Below are 10,832 nucleotides of genomic sequence, written 5' to 3'. Positions count from 1 at the left end.
ACGAATAATGATTTGAAAACATTTTGTAAACAAATACTATTTGGTTTTATTTATGATTGGAAAAGTTTAAATTGGCATAAAAATTTTAGATGTGACATTTCGACTTACAGTGATTTTTCTAAGAATAGTTACAGAAAAGTTAAAACTAGTAAAAACAGTTTACAAGTTTATTAACACTTTGTAACATGTTGAGCAAAGTGTATAGCAATAAATTACTATGTGTTGAATCTATTTCGTGTTAGTTAAATTTCATGAAACAGAAATATTCATTCATCATAAGGATTTACATTCACTACAAACATATATGATAAACTATAATAGGTATAGTTTATGGTATATTAACAGTACGAGCATACTAAGAAATGTTCCATTTACACTAGAAAAAGGGTTTTCATTCACTAAAAATATATATGATAAACTATAATAGGTATAGTTTATGGTACATTAACACTACGAACATACTAAGGAAGGTTCCAATTACACTACAAAAGGGTTTTCATTAACACTACAAGTAAACTCGTTGAATCAAATTTGTGAGACATTACTTCATTGTATTCTTTAGAGTATTGGTTAAAGTCCTGTATTATAACTGTAATCACCTATAGGGAGAGCGTGATACTTGTATATAGATCTATATTGGGACTGACAATCCCGCACCTTAGCTGCTTACAATGGCTAGACCGGCAGGTCTGGGGTGACAAATGTCAAAACATTCTGACACTCGAAGTATGTCGTAATAGGCTTACTATGTCAATTTCACGGTTATAATAACTCACATAAGGAAACAATGACACATATAGTTTACAAGATTTCTTACATTCAAAAGGGTTTTAAATTATTTAAAACTACATATATTATTATAAGTATGGAAAATACTTGTACAATTCGGTCTTTGGGTCTTAATACTACAATTCATATTATAAGGAAAATATTGGATTTTTCATGAACATACACTATATTTACAAAGAAAGGTTTTCAAACTCTACATACAATAGCTTATGCACTCACCAACTTAATTGTTGACACTCTTTCAAAATTACTTGTATTCTTAGGTAATCCATAAAAATGGGTAACTACCAGCTTTTGAGAATGGAACGCTACGACGTCAGACAAACTATTTTATCATTATATTGCAATCGATTTTGAAACATGAAACCATGTAATTTTCTCAATTATTTTTATGATGGTTGTATTTACTTTGATCACTATTATACTCATTGTTATGATACTATAAATAAAGTCCTCGACCCCCAAACATTTCCGTTATCCTTGGTTTGGTGGTGTGACAAAGTTTCCCATTGAACCTCAAAGACTTGCAAATTACGTGATAAACCGTGGTGGACCGACTTCGATAAAAATATATATAAAAGGCATATTCCTCTGAAAATCTAACTTTTACTGGAGCTTTTGTCGACTTTTGAAGGCCAAGAACGTACTTTAAAGCTTGGAGACTTGAAGTTGCTGAAGATCAATTATAAGCTTGATTTGAGAGATTTGACGCAAAACATCTTTTTAACACTTTTTCTTCTTGAGTTTTTTTTATTAATTACACGTTGAACTTCATTTTTATATTATTACTTGCTGAAATCATGGGATAAAAACCACTGACTTTCATTTAGACTAGATTACTTGTATTTTTATGAGTTGATTTAAGGATAGGGTTATGCTTAGTTGGTTATTTGTTACTTTAACTTATTAAAGAACCCCTATAAGCTTATGAGAACTCCTTTTTTGTTTATTGTCGAGTTTAATTTAGTTTGCATGGCCATCACTCTTTATTGAACTTGAACCTTACGATCTTTGTGAATTGCAAAATTGTAGGACTAGTGTTTTGACCAAAACCTAGGGTTAAATAGAAAAGTGGGTAAGTAATTGTAGGAGTTAATATATGATGGCCAATCATATATTGAATTGATTTAATTGACCAAATTTATCAATCCATTATAAGTCTAATTTAACTCGGACCGAACACTTGTAAATTTGTTAGTTCTTTCGCCTGATCACCGTATGAATGAACTTATTTGCTAAAGGATTAGGTTAGTGAAAATTAACTTGGTCATCTTAGGAATCAGTAACCAGCAAAACATTAATCCATTGCACTTCCATTAAATCAACCCTAATATAAAGTATATCAAAGCTAAACGAAAGTCTCTCAATTATCTTGGTTAAAATCGTCTTTTGTTTTTCTTGCTTTTTGTTTTACTTTTTGTTTCATTAGTTGATAATTAGTTTTAGTTTGATTAATTAAGTTTCTAGTCTTGAAAAACTAGAGAAAAACCCATTTATTTTATTAAATAGTAATTTAGGTAATAGTAGACAAAATTAGCTAATAATTATGTTCTCTGTATTCGATACCTGACTATTTGGGCTATTCTATTTTCGACTAGGTACACTGCCTTAGGTGTATCCCCAAAATCATAAAACCATAAACAAAGGATGTGTACAGTCACGCCTTCGCCTTCCCATAATCATCAGAAGTACATGAAACGACAACTAAAAATCGTAAGCCAAAGCTTAGTAAGTTCCCCCAAAGTACCATCACATAACACACATAACATAAACGAACAAACATGATGGGTCCAATCAGTCATCAGACAGGAATACCCCCGGGTCCACATCCATTGGTTTTGATTACCCCTGGCCTAATCAGTCATCAGACTGGAATGCCAATATATATCGGGTCCCCTCAGGAAACGGACTCGTCGAGTTGGTTGAACTCGGGATCAACTCGTCGAGTTCCTTCATGGGACTCGTCGAGTTCAACAGTCAGTGACCAAAAATGAAATTTTTTTTAGCTTTGAAAATAACACAATTGCATCAATATAACAGAAAACACCATATGCTCTAATACCACTGATGGGTTTTCAACACTATAACATCCTTATGGTGCACATACAACCCTAATGCTTTGGATCTAAGTTTTATCAAGTTATACATGTAATTTCATTTTATCCAAAGCATATACCCTATCAAGCATTCAATTGGAGATATACAACATAAAAACTAGTTAGATGAATATCTCTTAGTTGTAGCTTGTAGTTCTTGGTCTTCCAAGAGCTTAGTACCTCAAGTGTGATACCTCTAATGTGTTACAAACACGGAAAACAAGAGGAGGCTTATGAGAGAGAGGTTATGAAGCACCAAAATCATCTAGGGTTTCACTATAGAATAGATTGGCCGATTTTAGGGAGCTAGGTGTTATTTTTATAATGTGGAATTCCTAGGGTTTCTTACATGTAAACCCTAATTCACCATGAATCTTCATATTTCATAGGTCCGTTGGATTAAATTGTCATGGACTCTCATATAGGTTTAGTCCATCCATAATCAACATGGATCATTATCGCAAACTATAAGTATTACTGATTTACCTAATCAGTCCCCGTAAATTTAATCACTCTCTTTTGATCACTAAATTAATTCCAAATTAATTCTTGATCAATATCAATTAAATAATATGTAATGCCCGGTTCCTGGTACGCATTTTAAATAAGAATTTTTCACTTTTATATTGGGTCTCGATGAGTTGGATGCCCCAAACTCGTCGAGTAGGGACGAATCTTGGTCGCGGGCGGAAGAGTCTACTTGACGAGTCGTAGGCCCCGACTCGACAAGTAGGTCTGCCAGAGTGAAACCCTAATTTTCAGGGTTTGTGCCCTATTTAAACATCTAATATGGCCTCTACTCCAGCCTCCATCACCCTCAGACCTTATTCACAAAACCCTAATCAACATGTGAGTGTTCTTGAGCTATTTTGTGCCTTTTTAGTACATTGCTATTAACTTGAATTTTTATATTTTTCCATTGATTTTAAGTTGTTTCATAGATTAATAGTTTCTGAAAATAAATACATTGCTACTGACATGTAATTTTTTTAGATTTCCATTTATTTTTTGTATTTTTCATTTTGCACACATGGTAACTAAGCTTAACTTTCTTTTTAAAGGATATCCCACTTGAATGAATCTTAAAATCTCAATATTTGGGGTAAATGGCCCTTTAACTTCCGTTATTAACTCTATCAAATAAATTGGTATGTGAATTATGTTAAATGACAAAAATGATTTTATTGATTTTCTTTTTCAATTCTTTTTCTAATTCTAGATGTATATATTATGAAAAATATGTTAAATGGCAACCATATTGTATCAAAGGAAGAATGTGTGTATTATATATATATATATATATATATATATATATATATATATATATATATATATATATAAAGAGAGAGAGAGAATAAAAGCATGGATGGTATCAGTTTAAAAAAAATCATAAATCATCCATTTTAACAAAAGTTTAGAAATGGTTGTTTGGTTTTAGGTTAATTTTATGAAATAGCAACATCCTATTTAACTTTTATTAAATCATTAAATTGTTTTAAATTCAATAAATTCGTTATAAGATGGTGTAATACATGTTAATATTTGCTTCTTTTTCTTTTGTGACTAGCTAATAATAACAACATATTTCATTGACAAATGATTAGAATTTCCAAACTTTTTTCTAATTAAGGCATTGTACGTTTAAAAGTCTATTAATAATATCAATATACTAACATGTTTGATTGTGGTTGTTATGTTTATTCTATCCGTTATTTTACTTTGTATAAATTTAAAGATATATAATTCCTTGATTTATGAATACTATTTTTATATTCTATATGATATTAAACTTTGTCAATCATGGATTCCACGAGTTATAACCTAGTCTAATAGAAATAATAAGGGTCATCGTATTCGTTTTGGTAGTAGTAACAATACTAAATCGTTGTTTAGAGTTTAGTCGTCAATGGCATGCACTTCTTTGAAGTCAAATTCTTTCGAGGTAAGTGAGACCGACATCCACCTAGCTATTTCTTCATTGTATATTTGATGTTTGACCTTTGCAATTTTGTGTTCCAGTGGTGCACTATGTTGTAAGGGTAAGCGGTGGGCAATGGGAATGAGGGTATCGTACGGAACCATACATCTTCGAGTTGTTATTCGGGTAAAAACTAATGCCAAATCGGAATATGAATGATCAATCCTTTGGACCTTTATGTCCAAATTACAACCATCATAACTCTTTTGTACGAGCTCTAAATGCATTCTTCTTCCTATATCTTTTTCTCTATCTTGACTAAATGTTCAGCTCAAGAATCAACTGATTTGAAGAAGTATAGAATTGTGTAGAATTTTTCTCAGGTTTGAACATTCATAACTCTCTCATATGAACTCAAATTAGATTGCTTCTTTTTTATGTGTTTTTTTGTTGTCTTAACTTCATTTCAAAATCTCAAACCTCATGTATTGTTATACTTAAGTACGAGTTATATATCATCAAACATGTACGTTTCACACATAAATCACCAAAAAAATGCAATATGGTTTTTAATTCTTTTTTTTTTTTTACTATATGTTCCTTTTTGTCATCACTCTCCCATATGATGATATGAAATATGAAGTTGGTGCAAGTTTACGTGTATGTACTTTTGGCTTTGTAGGTTGTGTATTTCAAAATCAATCCTAGAATGAGATCGGTACCGAGTACCACAACCATATCACATAACAGTTTGATATTTAGTTCCTAGAAATAGCCCAAATCAATTTCAGTACATTTAGGGCATGTTCGACACAGAGTGTTTGTGTAACACGTCAAATTTTAAACCCATTTTTTTCATTTTTAAATCATCAAAATATTTTTCATAACCCAAGTCATCACAAACATAAGTGTTAAATATAAATCATCATCACATAATATCAGAGTATCACAGACTGTCCCAGTAACAAAATATTTTAAAGAGTGTGTACAATTAGACCTTCGCCTTCCCGCGGTCCTCAGTAGTACCTGAAACACATATTTTAACAAGTGTAAGCGTAAAGCTGAGTGAGTTCCTCAAGATACCACATAAAGCACAACATAAATAAACATGTATGGGTTATCAGCAACCCTGGAGACTATCAACAATCCTAGTGGGCAACAACAAGCCCCATGGGTATCAACAACCCTAGAGACTATCCGCAATCTCAGTTACACATAAAAAACATAATACAAAATAACAGTAGACCTAGTTGGTCATCACAAATACAACTATTATACTACACAGGTAAGAATAAGTGAGGAGACTCACCTAATATTGATGACAAATAAATCTCACACCTGAACTACTGGAACTAGACTCCTCCTATTAACACAATAATTAACCCTAATTAATAATTAAGGTCCATAACTCAACTCCTAAGTCCAAAACCCATAACTAAGCCCCTTAAGGGTAAAAAGACCATTTTTCCCTTTACATGGCCTGAAACCCTAAATCTTGACTAATGGTCAAAAGTCAACTGACCAGCACGTACGTTAGGCGTACTCTCTCTTACGCGGGGCGTACAACTCAATCAACGACCAATCAGGGATGGGACTAGCTATGTGGGGTGTAGCCATGTATACACCCGATGTACTCTGCCTGATCCAACTTCATCAGCTTTTATGTCTTAATCCGTTAAGACACTTATCCCAACTTCAAGACACTTATCCCAACTTCAAGACACTTATCCCAACATCAGATCTGACCATCATAGGGTGTCTAACCCATAAAGTCATCGAATTTAAGCCTTTTCATGGCTAGAAAGGACCCAATGCAACAAAGTCTAACTTCCATCACACTCTAAGTCACTTTACTCATGCATGGGCCAAGGGAAATGATTAAGCAACCATTTTTATGAATCTACAAGACCTAAGTCACAAAGGTTCAAGCTTTGGGAAAAAATCTCACAAAACTCATCTACGGAGATCTAAAGGGAAACTCATCAAGGTATAAACTTTATACCTGAAAAGGATGCATAATGAGGTGTAGTTTCTGGATTTATAAGCTTGCTAGCAATACCTTCTTATTCACAAGCCTTCTTCTTCCACAAATAAGCACCAAAATCACTACTAAGCTCCAAACTCTCATGTATTGTTATACGTAAGTACGAGTTATATATCATCAAACATGTACATTTCACACATAAATCACCAAAAAATGCAATATGTTTTTTAATTCTTTTTTTTTTTTTTACTATATGTTCCTTTTGTCATAACTCTATCATATGATGATATGAAATATGAAGTTTCTGCAATTTTATGTGCATGTACTTTTGGCTTTGTAAGTTGTGTATTTCAAAATCAATCCTAGAATGAGATCGGTACCGAGTACCATGACCATCTAACATAACACTTTGATATTTAGTTCTTAGAAATTGCCCAAATCAATTTCAGTACATTCAGGGTGTAACGTCCTCAAAAACACAACCCAAAAATTTCATTTTAATTTAATAATAAAACCACAAGTGCCAAACATTCATACAAAACATATCACATCAGAATATCATGTCTAAAACATTATTTTCTTTTATCAGAGTAAAATATCCCAGGCTGAATAACAATGGTGTGTGCCATGCGATCACCCCGAGCTCTTCCCTCCGTTACTGGAAGTACCTGAAACCAAAACTGAAAACCGTAAGCACGAAGCTTAGTGAGTTCCCCGACCTACCACATACCATGCATAATCACATACTACAAGCACTTGGCCCCGCCCGATCCCAGGCCCTGCCTGGCTTCGAGCCCCGCTCGGTATACAGATCTGTTTCTCTTAGGCCCCGCCTATCTCTGGGCCCCGCCTGCTAAACACATACGAGCATATAACCCTAACACATAACACATAAACTAAACATACCCTACTGTATCCCTATCTTAAGGCCTCGCCTGCCTTGGGCCTCGCCCCTGTCCTGCTACTGGTGAGCCATGGAACCCCGTCCAAGCTCCTGCCATTAGTGAGATACGGGCCCCCGCCCACACTTACCTTCCTACTATTTCTGGCCTCGCCCATGCTCTGATAGTAATGAGATATAGAACCCCAACCATACCCTGCTAGTGATGAGATATGGGACCTTGCCCACACTCACCTCCTTACCAGGCACATACAAGTATCACACATACATCAAGTATAATCTAACATGCAAACATTCCTTGGGCACCCACCCGACATCGGACATTGGTCCAAAATATCATACTAGCGTACAGTGCCTAGGGCTAACCCCCGTTTCTTCCTACTCGTAACTACATAGGTCGGCATTGTGGCCTTAGACACATTCACACAGTGAGGAGACTCACCTTGCACTGCTGAAGTTCTGCTAATATCCCTCTGGCTGCTATCTGATAAATCCTTGAACGGTTGATCCTTTGGCTCCCCGAACTACTGATACCAAAACATCACTTAGTCCAATACAATACTCCTTCATAGGGTAGAATGACCATTCCACCTCTCCTAGTCTAAATTGATACATATCCAAGGTCTACTACCATAATACACAAGGCCCACCACTAGGTAAGCTTCCCAAGCCCATTATTGGCCCACTATGGCCTAAAGGCCCAACGTTCAACCCAAATTGAGGCCCAATAATGAAAAGTCCAACTGGCAGAGTACGCAGGGCGTACTCCTATGTATTCTAGGCATACTGGATGATGGCTTGTATGCCGTGCGTACCTCCTTGTACACCTAGCATACAGTCCTGTTAAGCCACTTTTCCATTAAGTGCTTAATACACCACTTCAGAGGCTACCAACTCAGATCCAGGTCCTTTTCCACGTCTTAATCCATAAAGTTGCTAACTTGGTGGCTTGCAACCCGCCAATTAAGTCCAAACTCAAAAGGTGACAACAAACTTCCATAACAAGGGCTAAATCTCACGCATGAGCTCATTAGGACCATCAAGATTGAGGCTTTACTACTTATGGGACACTTTTGGCTCTGAGAGTGGCAACTCCACGCTTAAAGATGAAGTTGCATCATAAAGATCCATCCTTTGGACCCAAAAAGGTCCAAAGCTCCATAAACCTAGATCTAAGCATACTTAAGGAAAGTTTTAGACTTTATACGTCAAAATGGTCTGAAATGAAACCAAAATATTGGATCTACTGCTTCGCTTATGATCGACCACCTTGCTAATGTCTTCACTTGCTTGGAAATGGCTTTATAACACCCAAAATGCTCTCTAATGACCCCCAAGGTTTCAAGAACACTCAAGAGAGGTTTAGGGTTTCGTGGTGGCTGTATGAAGATGAGATGGAGACTGATAACCTGGGTGTTATGTTCTTTATATAGTGGTTTGGCCCTAAAATTAGGGTTTTTGGACACTGGGCATACGCCTTAAGCAGCTGCGATCCTTTTACCCTTATACGATGGGCATACCCCAGCCTTATGCTGGGCGTACTCGCGTGTTTACCACCTTACATGCATGGTTCTTCTAACTATTTATTTCCATTAGGGGCCATTTCCGTCAATAACTTCAAAGTGTCATAACTCCTTCGTTCCAAGTCCATTTCCGATGAACTTTCTATCCACAAAAAGGTGGCGAGAAGCCCTATGCCTCTAGCGACACACCCTGGCCCAAAACTTCTTGAAAATAAACTCAAAACCCATAAAAGACCGAAACGCCCCTAGCCTTGGCCTCTGAAATCCATAAACGTATATTTTTAGAACAGGGTGTTACATACGGCATGTTCGGCGCAAAGCGTTTGTGTAACACCTCAAATTTTAAACCAATTTTTTTTTAATTTTTAAATCATCAAAATATTGTTCATAACCTAAGTCAACACAAACATAAGTGTCAAATACAAATCATCATCACATAATATCAGAGTATCACAGACTGTCCCAGTAACAAAATCTTTTAGAGAGTGTGTATAATTAGACCTTCGGCTTCCTGCAGTCATCAGTAGTACTTGAAACACATATTTTAACAAGTGTAAGCATAAAGTTGAGTAAGTTCCTCAAGATACCACATAAAGAACAACATAAATAAACATGTATGGGTTATCAGCAACCCTGGGGACTATCAACAATCCCAGTGGGCAACAGCAAGCCCCATGGGTTATCAGCAACCCTAGAGACTATCCACAGTCTCGGTTACACATAAACAACATAATACAATATAACAGTAGACCCAGTTGGTCATCACAAATACAGCTACTATACCACACATGTAAGAATAAGTGAGGAGACTCACCTGATAATGATGAAAGATAAATCTCACACCCAAACTACTGGAACTAGACTCCTCCTATTAACACAATAATTAATCCTAATTAATAATTAATGTCCATAACTCAACTCTCGAGTCCAAAACCCATAAATAAGCCCCTTAAGGGTAAAAAGATCATTTTGCCCTTCCCATGGTCTGAAACCCTAAATCTTGACTGATGGTCAAAAGTCAACTAACCATTACATACGCTAGGCATACTCTCTCTTACGCGGGGCGTACAACTCAATCAACGACCAATCAGAGATGGGACTAGCTGTGTGGGGTGTAGCCATGCATACACCCGACATACTATGTCTGATCCAACTTCATCAGGTTTTATGTCTTAATCCGTTAAGACATTTATCTCAACTTCAAGACACTTATCCCAACTTCAGATCTGACCATCATGGGGTGTCTTAACCCATAAAGTCATCGAATTTAAGCCTTGCATGGCTAGAAAGGACCCAATGCAACAAACTCTAACTTCCATCACACTCTAAGTCACTTTACTCATACACGGGCCAAGGGAAATGATTAAGCAACCATTTTTATGAATCTACAAGACCTAAGTCACAAAGGTTCAAGCTTTGGGACAAAAGCTCATAAAACTCATCTATGGAGATCTAAAAGGAAACTCATCAAGGTATAAACTTTATACCTGGAAAGGATGCATACTGAGGTGTAGTTTCTGGATCTACAAGCTTGCTAGCAATACCCTCTTCTTCACAAGCCTTCTTATTCCACAAATAAGCACCAAAATCACTATTAAGCTCCAAACTCTCACAAACAAAG

Source organism: Lactuca saligna, chromosome 8 (genome assembly GCF_052625555.1).
Source record: "Lactuca saligna cultivar CGN05327 chromosome 8, ASM5262555v1, whole genome shotgun sequence".
Lineage (NCBI taxonomy): Eukaryota > Viridiplantae > Streptophyta > Magnoliopsida > Asterales > Asteraceae > Lactuca > Lactuca saligna.
The sequence above is the reverse complement of the archived record's forward strand: the minus strand, read 5'-3'. Positions refer to the sequence as shown.